This window comes from Ptychodera flava, chromosome 5 (assembly GCF_041260155.1).
Source record: "Ptychodera flava strain L36383 chromosome 5, AS_Pfla_20210202, whole genome shotgun sequence".
Taxonomy (NCBI): domain Eukaryota; kingdom Metazoa; phylum Hemichordata; class Enteropneusta; family Ptychoderidae; genus Ptychodera; species Ptychodera flava.
In genome coordinates, this window is record NC_091932.1 from 41,679,617 (window position 1) to 41,704,009 (window position 24,393).

General features: G+C 38.1%; 1 protein-coding gene across 1 annotated transcript in view; it reads left to right on the forward strand.

The window, feature by feature from the left end:
* The window catches only part of LOC139133975 (neurocalcin homolog), a 65,914-nt gene that overhangs the window by 27,103 nt on the left and 14,418 nt on the right, over positions 1 to 24,393 (forward strand). Inside the window, 1 exon segment of the mRNA XM_070700800.1 lies at positions 19,789 to 19,960. The gene's annotated coding sequence lies outside the window, so the exon portion shown is untranslated.

A 24,393-nucleotide genomic window follows, 5' to 3' on the forward strand; every position in this document is an offset into this window, starting at 1 on the left:
TAGGGCGCTCGCTAATTCAGTGAATCATCTCTCTGAGTTTGCTGTCCGAAATCATGTGGCCCTACATCTTATTGAACGCGATGCATTTTTGAGTCGCCACTCCGTTCAATTGTCTGATGAGTTAAAAGGGAAGGCTCGATTAGCACCTTTTTCCCCAAAGAATTTGTTTGCTGGCACTTTACCAGACCTAGCCAAGCAGGCTACCCAGGAGTGCCAAAATAATGCTTGGTTATTCGAAAGGAATAAACAGAGAGTGAGTGGGGCAAAGCTACTAACGTGTCGAAACCCACTAACAAATTTAAGGGTGGAGCCACAGGGGCCAAAGCACGCCCTCAGTCACAGAAATCGCGTGCTCGGCCTTTTAACAAATCAAATCGGGGTAAGGCTAAGAAACCTTTCCCCTCTTCTACCCCTGGGGGAATGGGTCACCCCAGCCAGCAGTCCTGACGGGCTCCCTCCCCTCCCGTCCTTACCATCACCGGACATTCCAGTGGGGGGCGGCTCTGTCAATTTGGCCCCAAGTGGGATGCCATAACAGACGACCATTGGGTATTGAATATAGTAAAGGAGGGTTACAAGCCAGAGTTCACTCATCCGCCCCCCCTGGCTTGTACCCAGTAAAGTTTCGCCCCTCAACACAACACAGACCCCTCAACTCACCGAAGCAGTTCAGGGGTTGGTGTCCAAAAATGTGGTAAGACGTGTAAACCCATCCCTGGAGGGGCCAGGGTTTTACAACCACCTGTTTCTGGTACCAAAAAAGACAGGAGGGTGGAGGCCCATCCTAAACCTCACATACCTCAATCGTTTCTTAAAGGTAGATTCTTTTCGGATGGAGACAAATCGGTCGATCCTAGCCGCTATAGAACCAGACGATTGGCTAATTTCGATCGATCTGAAGGATGCATATTTTCATATAGCAATCCACGAAGATTTTCGCCGGTACTTCCGTTTTATAGTCAACGGACTAGTTTACGAGTACACGGCCCTACCCTTCGGGTTGGCAACGGCACCACGCGTTTTCACCAGAGTAGTTCTTGCGGTGGTTGCTTTCCTACACAGACAGTCAGTCAAAATACACCCTTACTTAGACGACTGGCTGCTTCGCAACAAGACCAAGGAAGTTCTCTTGGAGCATCTCTTGTTGACTTGGAACACTCTTCTCCACCTCGGTTTCATACCAAGTGTGGAGAAATCGTCTCTGACCCCGTCGCAGGACATGGTTTTCGTGGGAATGAGACTGCACTCAGACAGAGGCATAGTCTCACCGACTCGGGATCGCATAGACAGACTCCTGTCTCTAATACGCGGTATTCTCCCACAGCCGTCAGTCCCTGCCAGAGTATTATTAGGCATAATCGGGACGATGGTATCCATGATAGACATCGTCCCATGGGCTCGACTTCGTTTACGCCCAATTCAGCTGTACCTCCTGTCAATGTGGCGGCCAAATCGGCATGCCATAACATATCCGATCCCTGTCAGACCTGCCTGCGTTACCACCTATTATGGTGGGAGGACACGGAGAATTTACAGCGGGGTGTTTCGCTGAAAACTGTCAGGCCCGACAAGTTCCTTTTTACAGATGCTTCTACCACAGGATGGGGTGCGCATCTGGACGACCTGTATGCAGCAGGTCAGTGGACAGTGGCCGAGGGCAGGAGGCACATAAACTGGTTGGAGCTACAAGCCGTTTTCTTAGCTCTTCAGCGCTTCGAAGTTTCAGTGGCCAACCAGAGTGTCCTCGTCAATACAGACAATTCCACGGTAGTTGCCTATATAAACAAAATGGGGGGACGAGATCTCCCACCCTTTGTTTCCTGGTGTGGAATCTATTGATGTGGTGCAAAGATCACAATGTTCGTCTCCAAGCCCGGCATCTGCCGGGCAAACGAAACCACATAGCGGATGCCCTATCGCGGAACCGCTTCGTGCAACCGACAGAGTGGGCACTACCTCAGACCATTGTGAACCAGATATTTGCAATTTGGGGAACCCCAATGTTAGACCTATTTGCGACATTCAGAAATCGCAAGCTCCCGCTCTTTGTGTCGCCGATACCGGATCACAGAGCAGTAGGAGTAGACGCCCTATCAATGTCTTGGGAGAACATAACAGCATACGCGTTTCCCCCTCTACCACTGCTTCCACTAGTACTCAAGAAGTTAGCAGAGGAGAGGACAATTATAACTCTAATAGCCCCATTGTGGCCGAAAAGGCCTTGGTTTCCGATGCTATTAGATCTGATAATAGATTTCCCTTTGAAACTGCCTCAAAGAGAAGATCTGCTATCCCAGGGGACACTCCTAACTCACCCGGAACCAAGCGTGTTCCACCTTCACGCGTTCAAGTTGTCGAGCAAGCCCTCATTGAGAGAGGCTTTTCTAAGGCAACTGCCGCCATTATCGCCAGACCACAGCGAGCCAGTACTCTGGCAACCTATGAAGACAAATGGCGGAAGTTCTGTGATTGGTGTGGTGAACGAAGATTACTCCAATCAAAGCCTCTGTAGAACAGTTAGCTGAGTTTTTTCTTTTCCTTTTTAGAGACAAAGAATTTTCTCCCCGTACGATTGCTGTTTATCGTACTGCCATTTCAGCTACCATTAAAGGCTTAGGAGGTGAGGACTTTGGTCATAATAGTTCTCATCCCGCTATGATCAGAAACTTCATGATTGAGAGACCAGCGAGAAGAAAATTGGTCCCTCAGTGGAGTTTGTCACTGGTGTTGCGGGCTCTACAGGAGCCCCCGTTTGAACCACTACATACTACTAGCCTTAAGGCTCTAACGTATAAGACTGTGTTTCTTATAGCCCTGGCGTCTGGTAGACGCAGAAGTGAAATTCACGCTTTTGGTGTGGATGAGGGCTTACTGGCTATTAGCAAAACGGAAGCTGTTTTGCGCACTAGACCAGGTTTCTTGGCCAAGAACCAAGCACTGGATTCAGTAGCACAGCCTGTTATCATCAAAGCACTTGACACACTCACAGGCCCTGAACCACAGGAGAGAGTTTTGTGCCCAGTCCGTGCTCTCCGCTGGTACTTAAAACGGACAGAGCATTTTCGAGCAGTAGAACTAGACTGTTTCTACCTATTCCTCCGTCTCCTAAAACAGATTGCTCAGCTGCCGACATATCGAAGTGGATAGTTGCGGCTGTACGCTGGGCATATTCAGAAAGTTCTTCTTCTACTAATTTACGACTTTCAAATGTGACTGCTCATGAGGTTAGAGCCCTGTCAACATCATGGGCTTTATCAGCTGGAGTGCCTGCAGACGAAGTCATTCGTGCAGGAACTTGGCGGTCAGCTAATTCTTTCATTAGCTTTTATTTACGTGACATGGCCTCGAATTAGAGGGTTTATATTCTCTTGGCCCGCTATCGGTCAGTCACAGGTAGTTTCAGGCAAATAATTTGTCCCAGCCTCCTAAGGTCTGTGGTATTCTGTTGTTTGTCCTATAAGTACAAACAGGTAGGTAATTGGTGACAGAATTGATGTTTAAACTTAAACTAATTTCTGTCATATAATTACCTACCTGTTTGCTCCCCGCCCTTCCTCCCCACGGTTTGTTTGTATTTATGTTGCCGTGAGTGTAATTTCCATTGGTTATTATTTTCTCATGGTAATCCTTGAGTTATTACCCCTATTTTCTGGTGGCTTTCACCTTCAGAAAGGTTGATACATGCAGTGTTCTAGTGAGTTCACAATATGCTGCAGATTAAAACTGGTGTATCGTGGGTAATTATGCATAGACCAAGGGGTGTTAGGCGAGATTTAAAGATCTTATCTGGCGGTTAGAGAGCAGTTAGAGAAGAAGTCCTATAAGTACAAACAGGTAGGTAATTATATGACAGAAATTAGTTTAAGTTTAAACATCAAATATGTTGAAATCTATAATTTTGTATTTTTTGGGCAATTTTTCCCATATTTAGTTAAAAATTTGTCTCTCAAAACCTGCTCATCTACTGTAATAGCTTTGATATTTGGTACACAGGTTTGTAGGGGTTATCATATTTATGATGCATTGAAATAATGATGAAATCTGCAATTTTGTATTTTTCGGGCAATTTTTGCCATTTTTATAGGCATACCGTTAGATGGCAGTTCTCTATGCTGGCTATTGACGAATGTCTTTGCACCGGTACATAGGGGCTCTATAAGAATGAGCCATACTGAAACAGTTCTTCTGCCATAAGAATACTCTGTATTGCTATTGCCAAAGGGCCTATGCACTCACTATATCTGGTATTATGTCCTCTGTACCATCTATAGTAGCTTCAGGGACATTGGCCCTATGTTTTAATTTATTTCTCGGTATCATCTGTTGTAATTTTGTTCTTTTTAGCTGTCGATTGCTTGTGAGTGTATTGAAGCCAAGTGTATACTTCAGCCGATGTGGACCATCTAGGAATAGCAATGTACATAATTACTTAGTTTATATTATTCATTCACTCCGTAAATTTATGTCCTAGGCCCTAAAGGTAGTACCAGTATATTCCTGTTTATTATTACATCTTTCAAGCTTATGGATGGGTGAGAGATATTAGATATTTAAAACACAGAACTTGTTCAGTGTATTTTGTGCTGGTCCTCAGATAAACATAGACAAAATATCTTCAGATTTATACCAGGTATCGAATTTGGATTTTAAATTCTAAGGATCATTTGATTACCATATATCAAAATATTGATGAAATTTGTATAAGTATATATGAGCAAATTGGAAGACAGAAGTTTGCAGTGCAGCTGACACACTGTTTTACAATAAAATAAGCATGGAGCTATCTATATGTTGTGTTTAAAAGAAGTTTTGTGGCACCATGTTTTGCACGTTTTATTTTCTTAAAAATGCCAAATATGATATTCTTGAAGTCCCTGGTCCAGTTGCAAAAGATTAAATTGCTGCGCATTTGTAATTTGTGGTAGATATATGTACATGCTCAACTATAAATTAGTATTTGTTCAAATGAAGTCAGGGTTACTAAAATGCTAATGAGCAACAAATGTGAAAACTTGGTGAATAAACATTGGTCAGATTGTCTTGGCAAGGCAGCTAACATACCACATTGTACAAAAAGTGTTGCATGGAAGTCACTATGAGTGAATCTAAAAGAAGTTATGGTATACAGATCTTATATACCGGTACAACCAGTCTGTCATTTTCAAGATGCAGGATTATTCACAAAAAGTGTCATCTGTGGATGTAAATATGACAATTTTGTGTGAAAAAAATGTTCCAATTTTGGTTTGAAAGGACTTGTTTTTTCCATTGTCATATTGCATATTTATGGAATTGTTTGTCTGTGTAAGTCAAGTAATGGCTTCTATACAATTCCCTGGTTTGATGCTTCGAAATTTAGTTAGAATAGCTTTAAAACAGATGTACATATCTGATGCTTCAGACTTCTTGCTATATATGTTTGTGTTTGGAAATTTCCCCAATTGTCTATGTCACTGCAATGCTTGTTTAACTTGGTGGCAGTTTGGGACATACCATTATCATGTAGGTGTGGCAGCTTCATTAACAGTGGAAGGTGAGGAATGCCCATTATTACATTATTACATCTTACCTGAGTCTTACCTGTTTAACTTGGCGGCAGTTTGGGACATACCATTATCATGTAGGTGTGGCAGCTTCATTAACAGTATAAGGTGAGGAATGCCCATTATTACATCTTACCTGAGTCTTCGATTGTGCAACTATAGACCATAGAGAGACCAAATATTGTCTACATTAATTTTATGCATTACAATTTTATCATGGACACGTTTAGTTTGTATGGCTGATTTTATCACTAGTTATGATGTACTAGGTTGCATGGTATTGTGTATGTGTATGTGATCAACATCTGCAAGTTGCCAACCATTTCATACTTTAATGGACGGTGCATCAAAATTTGTTCAAATGCACTTGACTATGAATATAACAAGCTAAGGTACATAGAAGCATGTTAAATATCGTGTATACACTCATTCTGCCTTGCCACATGTAACCAAATGTGAGCAAAGTGTTATTGACGCTATTTTTTCCTAATTGAAACAAATGTTTTAAGAATAATATAGTAAATTGTAAGTCACTATACAAAACATGGGCTTAGAATACTCATGTTATGATCAAGAATCTCCAAATTCGTAAAGGGTAAATATACGGTAAATATTATTACAGCATTTCCTAGTAGTCCACCTCAATGAATCATCAGTTAAAAGTTTCCTTTCCAGTAAAGTCTGGTATTACCGGTACATCTACCAGTGTGTATGATTAGGACAGACTCCAAAAGTAGAATACCGTTAATTACAAGTTTAGTTAATGTTTTTCAAAGTCAGTATGACTCCATTGTGCTATTCAAAATCATGTAGGTCTGAATTTTATGAAAATCATTAATGTTATGAATGCTCCCTTAATATCCTTTTCACAATAATATTACTGGTATTAGGTTGCCTGCAGATGGGCTATTCTGGGGGTGGGGAGGATCTGTCATTCAGGGACAAACTTTGACCTCAGCTGGAATGTGAAACGATTTAATCCTGCTGTTAATAACATGAAATTGTCAATTTCTAGAAGCTTTGTCAGTTATTTGTTATTATCAATATGAAATTCATGCCGGCCAATTTGTAAGCTCATTTCCATCATTAATCAGTAGCGGCTAGGAAAATCCGGATATTGGAGAAAGAATTATTCTTCTGGTAGTACACATTGTTCATACTGGTAGAATTGTCACAAGAACCAGTGTGTACTGTGCATGGCGTGGAAATCATAACACTTAAAGGCCAGGGACTTGATACCCGGGATCAAGTTAATCCCGTTCACCTTTGACATTCACGGGCGGGATCGATTGATTATATCTTTGTAAATTACGGTCACGATTAGTGTGCACAGAAGGTTGTAAACAGACCAATGTGTTGACATGCAAACAGCAGATTATACGTAACTGAATATAACGGCGAGACCAGTACACTGAGCAGACTGAGAAACATTTCATGAAGCGGCCCGCGATGCTTGTAGCAATAACAGGGGTACTTCAACAGTAATGACAAAGGTACAGCACGACGCCGCTGCAACTGACGGCTTTATTACGTTCCGAATTAGGCCTACCCAGGGCCCGGGCGCGGGCTGCAATATGTACAATCGCTGCAGCTAAACGATTTTGTAGACGTCGTGCCATTGCCAAGATACTCTGCTATTACCGATCGTTTCGTCTACAGAACTACTAAAAGCCCTCTCACTAAAAAAATAATTACGATTTGAAATCGTTGAATTAATCTTAAATTAACACCGTGGTGCATTAATCTATAAAAGATTATTAACAGAAATAATAAAATGTAACATCACCGATCATAAGAAACGTGGTGTTGAAGAACATATTTCTTTGAAGAGAAGACTGTAGCGACTATATAATATGACTTTAGCAAACTTGCGAATCAAGCATCTGAAGAGTATCTTCAACACTTTTGGTTTTGTTCTACTCTTGTTATAAAATAAGTCAAATTTCGGGAAAGTATCTGTACATTTTCGATATCTGTGCAGCGCAAATGTGTAAACCGACACAGCATCCATCCATCCTATAGACCATGATCAGTTCGCGAGTGCATAAACCACCCCTCTCTCTCTCTCTCTCTCTCTCTCTCTCTCTCTCTCTCTCTCTCTCTCTCTCTCTCTCGTCTAGCCATTTGATGTTTTATTTTGCCGACATTTATTTAACGCTTCACGATCACCGTTCAATGTTAATGTCGATTTCGATTTACGAAGTTTACCGGATAAACTTCGTAACTGGAGACATGTCACGACATGAGCTAGACATGAGCTAGTTATCACCATCGAAAGTCTGTAAACGTTTCTGCTCCCGAATGGACGTATTTAAATGCACAGGTGACTTCGTGCGTAAAATATTGAATTGCAATATGAATTTCACAGTTGAGAAAGTCTATGACTTTCAAACTAGACGTACAAAAAACAATAAACATGGCGGATTAATGATATCGACGCATATTTTCCTCCGCCGCGACCGCTGGTGAGAGCGACTCGCAGAAATTTTCCAACCTGGTAAGTATGCTGGGTATGTACATGTAAACTAATAACAAAAGTTTAGCATTTTCTGTAAATCGATAAGCCTTTCGAACACGAAAGATTCGGATATCTGAACCTCAACAGTAGCTACGCAGCTCGAAAGTTATCCTACGACAGGACAGGAACATTGGTCAAGGCCGGATTTCGCATGGTAGCTATAGAAACACGCTGTTCATTCTCAGAAAGCGTGCAATGTACTGCGTACTGCTGATACTCCCATGGTCCGTGAACTGTTGCCGTCCCTACTACACACCGTCAGTTGCCTAACATTCACATGATTCAATCACGTGTGTCTTCAAATTTTGATACATGAATTCTACCAATCACGGAACACAAAAAAATGGTCGCGGGTACGGGTTCAAGGACGTTCACGAAGAGACACCATCATTGTCGCAGAATTGTTTTGACTAGTTTTAGGAGAATATGGGCGATCTGTGTACGGTCGCACATCAAACCGACAAGTGTACGCTTTTAATAGATACAAATATGATGTCCGAAATTTTTTTTATTCAACTATATACAGAGTTATCGCCTATACATCCCGGTTTTTTTTTCGGAGAGACTGCAACATGAATATCCCCTAATGCATAGAGTACGGCTGTTCATCCAATATATTTATTCACTGTTTCGCAAAACATCTCGACAGATATGTGCTTTGGCGAACGGACCAAGTTTTGTACGTTGGTCAAAAATAAAATGACAATGACAGGATATTACATCTGTCATATTAGGACAGAGTATTGAAGATGAAAATACTTTCATCGATTGACAAAGAAGAGAAAGAATGAGTCAGTGAATATCGAATCATAGACGGGAGAATCGAGACAGTCCACTGTCTATAGTTTACTCAATTGTGAACAAAAGTATTTCGATGAATTGACTAATGCAAACAGAAAGGAAATTATATTCAACTTGAAAAAATTCACCGCTTTTCCTTGACATCGGATTCCATGGCAATGGAGCAACACACGATGTCGTTTAGGTCCTCAAAAATCTTTTAGTACGGCAAGATGATAATAATAATACTTTTCACCGTACGACAGCAAAATCTAAAAGAACTTGAATCTGAACTTTACATGACAGTTCGATTGGAAATAGCGGCGTGTCGTGGTACGGCGTCTACGCAAGAACGCACTGTGGCTTGAGTGACATACTAGCGGGCACAGGCGCTCGAGCTGGGTAGTCTGCTAAATAGATCGCTTTTCGGCTCGGTCTATCGATCCCGTAGTCGACATGCCCGCACTGCAACCTAAATGAGTGTCTAGGTTGCAGTCGTGGGCATATCGACTACAGGATCGATAGATCGAGCCGAAAAACAATCTATTAGCAGACTCCCAAGCTACATAGCGCCTGTGCTTGCGAGTCTGCACTGCGGTCGCTCCATCTAATTACAATGATGTGGCGTATCTAACATGTTGACATCGCAAACGTTTACCGCTTCACACCTGTATCGCGTCCTTTTTTGAGTGACAGCTTGCAGACCTTTGTTACGGCCGCTTGCCACGCTAGTTGAAGACAAAGAGAAATACCTTCATCGATCAAAATCAGCTTTATTTATGCTCAAATCATAAAATTTTATCGATACATTCAATCACTAGACATTCATAGTTAGGTATAGGTGCATGGACGCCTAAATTTCTTCGCCTGTGACCATTTTGGCATGGTTTTTACGGAGCGATCGAGCGTGACGCCACCCAAGCCACGCTTTGCATGAACTAACTCCAACGGGGGCAGCTAGCTATTTATACCCGGCCCTGCCTTTACTGAGTTGGAAATCTTATTAAGGAATAGAATTGAAAAACTACATTACCTTTAAAGTTTAATAGCATGTGCTATATTTTCACATTGTTTTGTTTGTTTGTTACATGTCATTGTCAGATATTTTGACAGCAGTATACTATGAACAGACTAGGGCTGACTGTAATCGGTATAATTGTATGTCAAACAGTCTGAATGACATCATTAATGCTAATCTGTCATCTAAAAGCGTTAGGGTAAGTACCGGTATTGTTCTCCCTGTTATCCCCCTTTGATAACTCTCTGTTGGTTCCTCATCATATTGAACAATGAAGAGTTCCGCTTTCAAGGACTCTTGTTACTGAATATCTTCAGCCTATACAAGTCATAAAAATTTCATTCCTCAGAGATATAAATGTCTAAGGTCATATCGACATCAATTGATTAAAGTTTACAGTATCTGTTGTCAACCAAATTCTTTACTGCCTCACTGCCTGTATCCTGCTACAACTGAAGGTTATTAGTAATGCTGTACCGGTCGGTATATTTCAGAAAGTCCATGGAATTTCATCGCATTGTAGTGCAAAATAAAAGGACTTGTACCGCATATGGCTTAGGAAAAGACAAACTGATAAGACAAAACAAGTACTAGCATGTTAGTTTTGAGAAGCAAATTAAACTTTTCAAGAAAAGATAATTTGCATCTCATTATCATGATAATAACAAATGTTGAAGTTGAACCTTGTCATGAGTATAGATGGTACAATATCTGGTCACTATTTTTTTCTAGCATAAAATAGCATACTTTAAAAAGTATTGGCATTATTATTTTCTTGTTAAATGATAATTGTACCTGGGGAAATACTGGTAATTTTATTGAAAAGTCATGATATGATATTGTTCGCTGGTGTAATGTTTCCCGTCCTATTCTAGGTTGAATTGGTAATGTTAGTCTTGAGATGAAGATGCATGTGTACCAGTCAGTATTCATCACAATCTTTACAATAGGAATATTTAAGATGATAAAATTGAAAATTATACTGTACAATGGATAAATTTCTGAATTATTTATGCACATTTTACAACTCATACAATAACTTCTGCCCACAGCAATCCCAGCTGTTATTGGCAGGAGTGTTTCGCATGGAGAATGGTTCTGTCAGGCATTCTTACAATCCTGTCGTTTATAGATAAGTTGGCAGCATGGCCCCTAACTTTAAATTAGTCTGCCATAATCACCACCATAGATTGATTTGTCTTGACCTCTTGATAAATATATCCTGGAATACAGGTATAGTAGAAATTTACAAGGTGATGTGTCCTCCTCTCCTTACAAACTTGGGGGGGGGGGGGGGGAGAAGAGATTTAGTTCTGATTGAGGGGGAACCATTATAAATTATGCAAATTACTTTATGCAAATTGCATAGCGCAGGTGCCGCTATCAATACTCTGTGTGATGTATATCTCAAGATCTCATCGTTAGGGTGACATTGTGCTGTGTTTGTCATTATTTGAAAGGGGGGTTTAGATTTAAGACGATGAAATTGCATAATGGCGTGACCTGGAGGAAACACTGTTCACCACTAGAATATGGCCGTTTCCACGCAGATATGCAAATCAGTGGACATGATGTACATACCGTATAGTAGTATGTATTGAAATCGTCACAGGAACAAGCTATTGTCAACTGTTGGAACACATCGCACAGAAAGTCTTCCATTTCAGTGTTGTACTGTCTGTTTTCTTTAGAATGACCAGCTATTGAAAATTGCTAGAAGTTACAATCGAAGTGAAAATTGGTTCGCTTGACCACATTGTTAGACATGAATGTTGTTTTAATGAAGTAAAAAAGATATATTTCTTTAAATCTGCAGAATTCAAAGAATCTTTGGCCACATTGAAAGATTATAATTTTGATGTCACGGAATTCCAAAGAGATGCAGGCTATGGGTGTTTGATAGCTTGTGCAGAGGGATGCCGTAGGTGCTTACAAGTTACATGTAAGCATGCGATTTACTGATACCGATATACCACTGCGGTATACCGCTACTGGTATGATAAGAATTGTTCATTGGCCATATACTAGTACTTACTGTCATTGCAATCCCACAGTGCCTGTGAGTGCGATATCATACATGCCCCATGCCTTGGGGCCAGTTTTTTCAATAATTTTTCACTTGATCTTTGACAAGATTTGTTATCACTAAAGTTGTCAAGTTATTAAAACAACTTTAAATTTGAAAATAAATTAACCCTTTCACCACCATGGTTTTACCCAAACCCATTGTTATCAATGGTGATCTTGGACCTGTTTACAGTGAATTGGGGGTGAACAGGTTAAAACAGATCACTATATTTTCATTTTGAATGACACATACACAGAGACAAGGTTGCTATTTTTGACAATTTTTTACATCAAATGAAAATCATAAAATATCATTTTTGAATGTAATGCATGAATTCATATGATATCAATGCATGAAGTGACAAGTAACAAATATCACTTCAGCTTACTGTACTGGTATGCTGAGGCTTATAGATTAGTGTAATAGCTTTTCCTTGTAAAAATACATTGTAGTTTAGCGCCTGGTTTATATTGAAATGATATGTTGTATCTTTTTGTATCAGTTCCGTCTGCATGTACCAGTAGTGTTAAACGTCTACAGTACCATTCTTAAAACTGTTCTTTCAGAATGTTTTAAGATGCTAAGCATTTTTACTAGCATCTCACAAATGAACATACCTAAGTAATGTCCCAAGAAAGTGACTTATTACTCCCGTTGTTTATTCTGCTTAAAAAAATTATAAACTGCTAAATGTTATTGATTTGCATCAAAATAATATCCCAAAACATATGATAAATTTCAGCTTTTGCCCATTTAATGACAATAGTATGGTAGGGTGAAATTATTGGAAGAAGTTGATGAATTGTATTGAAGTAATTGTTTCTACAAGCTTTTGTTTGGTTTGATGAGTGGTTGTGTTTGAAATAACGAAAGTATTACCGGTATAAGTCAGTTTGCTTTCAGCATCCTATTATTTTGGAGCCATTTACAGTGCGTACCGTATGTCATCAGACAGCGAATGCTTCAGGCATTTTGTGGCAATCAGACATGGCCTTAAATATGTCAAAGGGCTTGTGTTTGGTAGCTGATTGTCATGTACCACTGCAGGAAATTAAGAGAGGTTGTCTTTTAAGAACTCTGCATGACTTTTCCCCTTTTAAATTGATTTTTCGAGTCATTTGAAATGCTTTACAGAATGGCCATTCTGTACATGGGTCCAATAATGAATCTACTTTTTATGGTCGTCAATCAAGTCTCGTACTCCAAGTGATATCAATACAACTGAAGAATTTACTATTTGTGTATTGCAATTTTCCCTTGCTCTTTATTGATGAAGTGAATGAGATGGCTACAGCTGGTGATAAACTGAATACCTGTACTTTGTCAGCACATAGGGAGATGAATTCAATTCTTTTGTACAATCAGTGGCACCTGCTGTGGTCCATTTTCAAATGGCGTCAACAACGTTTGCAGTGTGAGATACTTCACGTCAAGAGCTGAACTTGTTGCCTTTGTATATGTGATGCTGTCTATCTGTATGCGCATACTGAATTTAACTCCATTTGTTTTGTTTAAATTAAAGAAGAGACGTTGCTTTCTTGTGGAGTGGTTTGCCGCAAGGAAATGCAAAATTAATCCGCAGGCTATTTTCAGTAGGAGAGACTATATACATGCTGAGTTAAAATATTGATGAGATTGTAACTGCAAACTGCTGAGAGGACTGAAATTGGCAAATGATAGGGGAAGGTAAACTGATGAGAGAGTATCTCTACTAACTGATGGTATTATAGCGTCATAATGATCTTAATACCATGTTGGAGATGATCCTGCCTTGCCTTACCCTGGACTGCCAGGTATGGTATTTATGGTGTATGATGATCAGGTATTTGTCATTTCAGTTGCTGGGAAGAGCATTTATTTAGCTGCAGAGTTCTTTAGGTTTGGAATCCAGGTTGTTATACCATACTTGTATGCTGGTGTAGAAATAGTTGGTGGACAGGATCTGTGTCTTTTGAGCGCCATGATGTTAAAAGGTGATGCCAAGTCAAGCCTGATATATACCGGCAGAAGAATGAATTTCTAATACCCACCATCAGCATTGAATTACATGAGTTTAGAAGATTTGCCAGATATTAGATGACTTTCTGATATTGTGAATTTTGTGAAATACCGGGTAACTACACATCGCATGGTATGAAAAGTGAAAATCAACTACTGCTTAGTGTTGTAAGTGAAAATCAACTCACACTACATGACTATGTGACAGTTGTTTTACATTGTTAGTGACACTGACAATATGATAAGTTGTATAATGATAATCAGTGGCAATGTGACTGTTGTTAGTCTGTCAATGTAAATACATCCAATTGTGACTTTACAACTTTATTAAATGTTGCATGTGCAAGCACCAGTACCAGTAGTTCACATAGATATACCAGTACTATAAATTGCCCATATTTGCGAGTGTCATCTTTCTTTCTTTGGAATATTTGTTTGCTGATAAGGTCAACAGGTTGGTATCATCAGGGGAATAGTATGTAAATTTTTGTGACTCCTTTTGTAGTGAGTGTCCTTTACAGTGTATATTTAACAAATATAAAACATTTAGTGTCAGTTCTTGAATCAAAGTGCCATACTTCCCCGGTTGTGCCAACCATACAATATCCTAAACACTTTCTCCATTTTACAGTACTAAACAGATTCCCCTTCGAGGTATACTTCTTCTGACCTCCTTCTTTCATTTGCTCTAAACCCTATCAATATTTATTGCCTTTTTGATTCAGTCAGCTAACTTCATTATCTGTCTGACACCACAGCAAGGGAGAGCACGCTCTCTTCCTCATTACAGTTTCACAAGCAGCATGCAGCTCCCTGTTGTCCAACTTTCTTTATCTTTTCCCTGTCATCCATGCATTCCGTTGAGACCTGTCATCTGCAATTGCTATCCATCATTGTCTTATCTCAAGACTTTCAACTTTCACCATCTTGGGGCTGCTGGAAACTGTTACCATATCACTGAATAAGAGGATGTCTGTTTACGTTATTGGCAGGTCATTATACCACATGTATGTTACTGATTGTGTTTGTTCATGTATTCAATTCTGCTTACAAGTGTGGCAGTATTTGGTGTATGATTTGAATCAGTTTTTCAACAAATCAATCAGTCAATTTGAATCAGTTTTTTCAGAAATTTTAAACATAAGCATATTCCAAAAGGTGTACAGGTATTTTAGCAATATTTTGATAAACTGATGTAGTTGAAACAAACAAAGATCAATTTCAAAGCAATGGAATGACAGCTTAAAGCAAGATTGTGATAATATTTAGGTTGACAATTTTGCTTGAGTTTTGGTTTGTTCGTCTTGGTAGTTTTCCTTGAAGAGATAAACATTTTTATGTCAGTTTGAAATGATATATAAAATTATAGCCAAAACAATGGACTATGGTATGTGCCCGAGGATAGGTGACCATTTGCCCGACCTGAGGAGCACAAATGGTCTCCTACCTCAAGGGTACATTGTGCCATGTTTGGGCTATAATATTTGTATTACATGCCTCCCTATATATGTTTTTCACTCCAATTTTAGGGCTATAATATTTGTATTACATGCCTCTCTTATATATGTTTTCACTCCAATTTTAGGGCTATAATATTTGTATTACATGCCTCCCTTATATATGTTTTCACTCCAATTTTAGGGCTATAATATTTGTATTACATGCCTCCCTTATATATGTTTTCACTCCAATTTTAGGGCTATAATATTTGTATTACATGCCTCTCTTATATATGTTTTCACTCCAATTTTAGGGCTATAATATTTGTATTACATGCCTCCCTTATATATGTTTTCACTCCAAGTTTTGGGGCTATAATATTTGTATTACATGCCTCCCTTATATATGTTTTCACTCCAATTTTAGGGCTATAATATTTGTATTACATGCCTCTCTTATATATGTTTTCACTCCAATTTTAGGGCTATAATATTTGTATTACATGCCTCCCTTTTATATGTTTTCACTCCAATTTTAGGGCTATAATATTTGTATTACATGCCTCCCTTATATATGTTTTCACTCCAATTTTAGGGCTATAATATTTGTATTACATGCCTCCCTTATATATGTTTTCACTCCAATTTTAGGGCTATAATATTTGTATTACATGCCTCCCTTATATATGTTTTCACTGCAAGTTTTGGGGCTATAGTATTTGTATTACATGCCTCCCTTTATATGTTTTCACTCCAATTTTAGGGCTATAATATTTGTATTACATGCCTCTCTTATATATGTTTTCACTCCAATTTTAGGGCTATAATATTTGTATTACATGCCTCCCTTACATATGTTTTCACTCCAATTTTGGGGCTATAATATTTGTATTACATGCCTCCCTTATATATGTTTTCACTCATATTTCAGGGCTATAATATTTGTATTACATGCCTCCCTTATATATGTTTTCACTCCAATTTTGGGCTATAATATTAGTATTACGTGTTTTCACTCCAATTTTGGGGTTTACATGTAAATGACAATTGTATGCTTTATCATCGTATAGCATATCAGTGTAAAGAGAGACACCTGTTACTGAATATCCAGACTGGTTGACATGAAACATTTGTAGGAGTTTTGCAGATGAGAAGAATATGATACAGTTTTACAAGCAGTCTCAAAGAAAAGATGTCTTTTAGCTTTTAGTGGAATCAATACTTATTAATCTCTATGGTCACCATGTTTTAGTTTCCAATGTTCTGATGCCCCAAACATAATTTATAAATTCTTGCTCTGATGTAGCTACATGTATATCTAGAGGTATTATCTCCACTATATGTATAGATAAATTTCCTAAAGTAGGAGAAATTGTCTTTCATGCAAAACACGGTAAATGTCAAAATGCATAACACTGTCCTACAACAAATAAGACACATCTCAGAAAGGAAAATAAATCATGAGAACATAGACAAAATTTTACTCAATGGAACTAAAATTGTTGTTAGTAATTATTCTTAATAGGAAAGGTTTTACAATTTCTATCTCCAAAATTTTTCTTGAGCTAACATTAGTTTAAAAAGTAAAGATATGTATTTTCTCTTTCAAATATTTACAAGTGGTTGTGTATTGATTCAACTTATTCCAGGGAACATAAACTTCCTTAGTTAATTTACTAGTATTTTGCTATCTTTTCTGAAATAATTGCTTAAAATTCAGCTGGCTTTGTGAATGACCTAAAAGTGAGTTTCCTTGTAATGACATCATTTCTACAACAAATAAACTAACTCCATATACAGCTTTCATAGCAATAACATTCATTTACTTTTAAAGGTAATGTTGCTAAATACTTGACATTTAAACTGTTATAAATTTACTGTGTGTGAAGGACACCATTAAATGTACAGGTAGTACCCCATGCAAATACAGCCATCAACATTTACAAGTGAATTTGAACTTCTTACAAGAATTGAATTTAAAAACATTTCAAAATATTACAGGAACATGTTTCGAATTCTTAAAGAGATACTCATGAAATAAGAAAGGGAAGAATTGAAACAATTCTTGAATCAATAAATGAAGTTTTGAGGTTGATTAAAAAGGCCAACTTAAAATAAGATCATAGTTTTTATGCTACATTTTTAATGTATCTCTTCAATGCATCCTAATGTTAGAGTTTACATACCGTAGTAGAAGCATACGTGTGATTTAATGATGGTACATGTAAAGTGAATTACACACTGCTTCAACATTAGAGTAAAATTTGTTTTGCAGTACTAGTGCACTGTGTGTATTCTGTGAACAAGGGCACAATATTTCATCCATACAAGTATGTAGTGAACACAAGGATAATTTTTCATTAAAATTCATTTTTATCCAAGGTCAGGTTTGCTCACTGTTTTCAAAACACCCTACATCACTTTTTTGTTTCTTGAGCAGAATCTGTTTATCTATTATCCATAACTTTGACTAAGTTGTTGAGTGTGTGGGGGTCAGTAAATATTGTGCAGTAATTTGTTTGTGAATTTTAGAAGAAAAATTTTGTTACTCTAAATGAAATTTTTTGACTTTCTAGTCAGCATGCCTGTATAATGCTGTTGTGTCCTTCAACAGTCTGATTATAGAGTCAATTCATGACTATCAATATATTACAGGGAAATGCACAGTGGTGACTAAAAATAGAAGTCACTACACTTTTACAACATAGTACAAGGGATTAGGAGAATGTAGTGAATGAATGCAAAAGATGGAATATTATACCGTAGTACAACCATACTGACAGAATATGGTAGAAAATAAGAATATTTGTATTTAGCAAGTTTCACCAATTGTAACGTTCTTGATGGCAAGAGTGATTCTGGCCGTAATCTTGTGAGTATCCAGGGCCAAGACATGGAGACTTGCTTTACCAACAATTTAATTTTCAATGAGGCCATATAAAAATGAATAGAAAGAATTGGTCAAAACAGAACAGAATCAATGGTTTTATTGGTCACAAACATTTTATGTCAAGTAATCACCTTGTTTGAAACATCTGCTTCTTGATGTAGAGTATAACAGATTATTCACTTTTTAAAATTTTTAAATATCTAATCTTCATCTACCGGTACAAGCTGTGGTTTAACCTCAGCCTCATTATTCATATGTTTGACGTTTTAAATGGAGAATGATATCTGGCTTGAAAAGATAAAATATTGACTTCTCAACCTGTACATGCATCATAATCACAGTGGGGGTTACATTGACTAAAAGATAGGCAAAAGTCCATTTTAGATGGACTACTTAGTGTAACACATTGGAAACAAAGATATTGTGACTAATCATTTTCTATTTAATGCAAGAAGTAGGAACTAACAATCAAGTCAGTGAATATTAATTACAAAAATGTCATCATTAAAGTCATTAAAATGCAAAGTAAGAAATACTGGAAAGGTCAACGACCTACATATACTGCAGAAGCAATGGATATATTATCATTGTGTTGGCATAACGGAATATAATCCATAGATTTGCATCTGGAAGAGTGAAAGTGATAAAGTGTTCTGTGGTCATCAGTTTTAAGGTTGAGCATATGTGTACTGTATAAGTACCAGGACGTTGCAGTTTTCTTTGTTGTATGGTTTAAGAACAATTTTATCAATGGTGAGGTTAGAACTTTGTATGGTTCTAGGACAGTTTAATACCAGCAGATAGTTCCAAAGCAACAATAACGATGAGGCAAATGTCTAGATGGTCATGTCCAACAGATACTGGCACCAGTACTGATACCTTTTATTCAAGGCAGGACATTCACCTCTGTGGTACAGAATATGTGTTGTGTTTGATTGGTTGATTGGACTTCATGCAAATGAAGGTGTCCATCACTGTTGCATTTGATTCAGTTATTTACACTGATAAATACAGAGTTACCAAAACACAATTGTATGAGGAGCGATTTGAAGTTACCAGTAAAGGGATCATTGCAATGAAGTTGTGCAGTACCTTATATAGATTTCACTATTTCAATTGTGGTGAAAATGTCAGTATGTACTCATAGCTTCACTGTAGTGTACGGTAACTCCTGGGTTTGTGAGACAAGGATCAGATACTGCAACTTTGCTGTGGTTTACGCACATTGCCTTTTTAACAGTATGGTTGTTTTGCAAACAAAAGTACAGATGTTTACTATGTACAATGCATACAAATACTTTTCAATTGTAATTTTGGACAGACCTGTATATGTAGGGATCTGCTGTAAATCTAGTGATATCTCTTGGATAGTTTAACCTCAGTTTTTCCTCCCAGCAGATTGTCATACTGGTATTTAACTACAGTGATTAATAGACCATAGTTACCAGCATACCATTACATTGTACATGCTCTTGTAAATTTGAAACTTGTAATGCTTACTCAATGCTTATTGTACATTTATTGTTTGTTACAGGTTTAAGGTAGTGCTCCAGATTTAGTAAGACCCTTCTCCATCAGTGGTAGAGTATATTTCTACATACCAGGTGGTAGCTGTAAAACGGACCAATCACAATCAAGTTTGGATCATTGTCATCTCTAGTGTGGTACGTGCAGAAATTGGGATCTGAAAGTTACTTGCAGTAAAGGTAAGAGCAATTTAGATACTTGAAAGGACGAGTCAACCTTAACCTTGATGTTGTCAGTGGATACTTGTATTTCATTTTGGGATATTTATTAGGTAGATACAACCAGCCTTCAGTCCTCATTTCCTCATTCCTCATCCAATTCCTCAACAATGAAAAGCTAAATGCGTCCGGTAGCCCAAAGTTACATTTCCAATCCAAATGTCAATATACCATAATGGCAGAATGGTGTGCTCAACAACAGTGATTGTCCCAAGGTAAGAGAATGCAGATGATATTGTCAGTGCATCTGAAAGGATGACAAGAATATGATTTCTGGAACCTTGAAAAGGCATCAGATGAGAACATCCATTTAAGTAGGTGATTTACCATTAAAATGATGCCTATGCATGCGGACCTTCTCCAATTTATGAAAAATAGAATACTGTTCGGTGATGTTAAACTGTACGCCAACATGTAACACAGATTATGTACACGGAAAGAACTACGACATTTGCATTGCAGGTTGCAATATATAGTGAGCTTATACAGCAAATACTAAGATAAGAATGCAATTCAGAAATACTGTATTAGCAGATAGAGTTGTCAAGTCTTCAGAACCACTGACAGTGATTGATAACCTGTATTGATTTAGAATGCAATGTTTGGTTTTTTGCTGATGAAGATTTGCACAGCCGCTTTGAATTGTCATACGGTAGATAACTCTCTGCTGAGTAATGACGGTCACTGCTATCGTCTGTAAAAATTTTAATTCATCTTATACTGAGCAATTATTTTGATCTTTCCTGTGATAATGTAACATAAAAAGCTCAGTCTGTTCTTAAAGTTACTGTAAAAAATCTGTATCTTTAGAGTTCAGAGCTCTCAATCATCAAAACATAAATGCTTATAAGCTAAGTAAGGATCAAGCAACTTAGATTTGGACCTGTTTGTTTTCACCTCTGTTAAGAAACATAGTTTTACTCCTTTTCCCTACCTCTTTCAACCCTGTTCAGGAAGAAATTGCACCATATCATAGGTCATCAGGGGTCAGAGTTCAAAGGGTAAAACTGTGGTGCATATTGTCAATTATTTTACTCTAATTTCTAAACTCTTTAAGGTGTTTAGTATCAAATCAACTTGACAATATGGTTCATTTTGGCAATGCTTCAAAACCATATGATCCTACAGTTGTATACATGCACATTCCTGTAACAATATTAATACGGTACATTGTGTAGTTAACATCACTAACAAATTTTAAATTTGAAGATGTAGCAGAAGGCACTTATGTGGTGTATTTATTTTATTGCATGGATTTAATTTCTCTGTCGATTACACATGTAAATTTAATGTGTATTCATGCTTCAAATACTGAAATGATGGAAATTCAAATTTGCCATATCTTCAGATACAAATCAATAACTCCACAAGAATTGCAAAGTAGTTGATTGATATGTATATTTACCTATCACTATCAGTGCTCCTGAGGATATTTCAGTTTTACAGTAGTTTTATTTCAAACAGTGCTGTTAGTTAATTGGAATGCCACTTTGTCACCAAACTTTCATATGGCAACTATCTGTACCCATCGGGACAATTGTAACATCTGTCACACATAAAAATCATATTGAAGTCAAGTGGCCAGTTTTAAAAACCGCTACCATATGTGTCAATATGTCATACTTTTTGCCTCGAGGATTCTCACTGACACCAAGAAAGAGGCTCATACCAGTACCGGGAGGGGGTATGTTGGCAATGCACCAATTTTGACAAGCTTGACTGCCATGGTTACCAGCTTATCAGTAGTAAAAACTCAGTGTTATTCGCCCATTTAACAAGTTCTTAACAGACTGTTGACATCTAATATAATTCAACCAAACCTACGCTGTGTATTTGCACTCCCTTTGTCTATTATTGCCGGATTTGCAATACAACCTTTATGGTGAGCATGCACTTTCCATCCGCCTCACATATCTCAATGGGAAAAGTACTACTCGGTCTTCAAATATTACCAAAACCAGTCTTTTAAGAAATGAGTTAAAATCTTCAAATTTAATTCATGCATGCTGAAGCTTTTCCTGCACCTGAAGTGCTTTAGATAGGCTCTAAGTACATTTTGAATCAGATGTGAAGCACATATCGTCATTCACACACAATCTAGGGTGGAAATGGTATGAATATGATATGCTTTAACCCTTTTCCTGCCAAGTCAATATTTCACCACCAGGTCAAGATGGTTAAATTAATGAAACACAACGTATCCCATATGATGTATTTTAACATAATACTGTACATTTGAAGGTTGTTGAAAACATAATACTGTAAACTTGATTTTTTTTTGACAAAAGATGCTATAACATACCAAGCCAAGTGGGTGAAAATACGTCATGTTTTGGCTCAATACAGCTTTTTACTGACTTGGCTGATTGGGAAGTGATAAAGTTATTACTGTCTGGCAGGAAAAGGGATATAGCTCTATATCTTGATAAAGATATGAATATCTGGGTTGCAGTTGGCCTTGAAACTTGATACAGTACATGTCTGTGAAGGTCACATCAGATGTTCTATATTTGACAGTCTGGACAGGACAGTAGGCTGTTGTACCCCAGTATGTCTAGACATTGTTATAGGCATAATTTTCTTATCAATCAAACCCGATCCAATAGAGATCGTTACTCTGAGCTAACTCTACAAAGTACACAGAGATTTGGCCTCCAGGGATGTAGATTTCATTAGAGTAGGGTGTCTTCTTTGATCAAATGTAATTTGTGACTCAGATGTTGTCGTCGTTAGGCTTTGCATTTGGGATGGAGCCATCATACTTGAGTGCCAACAACAAGGAGAGGTTGATGACATCATGTGGCATATTATGGCTAAGGTAACTTCAATCCCTCTCTCAATTTCAGCATCATACGGTAAATGCTCATTTTGTTTTGTGTTATTGTAACTTTTACTTGGGTTTCTAGTTAGCTGAACAGTGAATGTGAAACAAAAAGACCCTCACTGTTTGTCACTCAAGTCTTCAGTTTACTCTGCATTTGTCAATTCCAAATATCACCACTGCTAATATGTCAATTTTCAGAGTGTTAGTATCTTAAAGGCAGCTTCTACATGTAGATTTCTGAGTCAGTGTTTCCAATTTCTTGGCAGAGATTAATAGAATCCACACCCCAACGGGTTGGGATGGAATGTCTCACACGAGTTGGGGAGTTCTGTCTCACACGAGCCGAAGGCGAGTGTGAGACAGAATTCCCCAACGAGTGTGAGACATTCCATCCCAACCCATTGGGGTGTGGGATTATTTTTCTCACGTCCCTCCAATATCTTTAGAAAATTGCATTTTATTGTCAGAGTGGTAGGTTTAAACTATCAAAAACCAGCAGCCGATTGCTCTTGTTTCATTTGTATCATTCCGCACAGAAAAATGAAGTTCCTTTCATTGATGAGCATATCAAACACGTTAACATGTATAATACCGATATGGCAATTTTGTTTTGTTGGTCAGCCACAAAATTCTCCAGGTCATCTGAGGAAAATGTTGCGAAACAGCTCTGGTGGCCATCTGTTGATGACATTGCGTGAAAGCTGTCGTCTGCTACAGTCTCGTGTGCAAATGGCTCCCTCATCGAAGTCTTTCGCTAACTGTATCGCTGTCAAGTCAGTTCTTCTCCAGAAAATATGTCGACGAGCGTAAACAGCCGATAGGTTTGTAATGGCCTGAATTCTCCCGTTACAACATAAAAGCGGTCATCCTCCGAATATTTGTTGCCGACGCTGCGCTGACCGTACTCAAATCTAGAACAACCTGTTCACTCTGCGGTTCAGTCGTCTGTCCGCTATAGTGCCAGTTGTACATTACGCGATGTTCTATTCGTCAAATAATTCGTACAGAGAACTGGGCGCTGAGCAGAGTTGACCAATCAACATACGTTTCACATACGAGGTGTTCGGTCGCGCAACAATACAGAGTGTGAGAACAAATTGTTCTCACACTGTGTTCTCACACTCCCAGCGTACTGGGGACGTGAGAACAAATGTATCCCTGTCCTTGTGGAAAGTTGTGAGGGATAGTTGTATTTTGAAATGATACAGTGGTAATGTACTTGTAAAGTTTACTTACAGTTGATATGATTGTAGGAATGGTTATAGGAGTGCACTCATTCCACAATGAGTGCAAAAGTGACATGATGCATAAAATAGAGTTCCAATCTCCCCCTCCTTCTCACTGTATTTGCCAGAACAAACAGAGACAGAATGGATGCCATACCGCTACCGGTACTTTGTACTGTGGGTGTAGTGCAACTCCTGTGTCAGATTTACAAATCTTTGCTGGACTTTGACAACTTGGCATTATCAATCAAGAAAATAACAATAACATAATATATTATAATATATTATAAAATAGGAATCATCTTTGTGGCTATCTGAAGCCAATTGCAGCGATGTAACATATT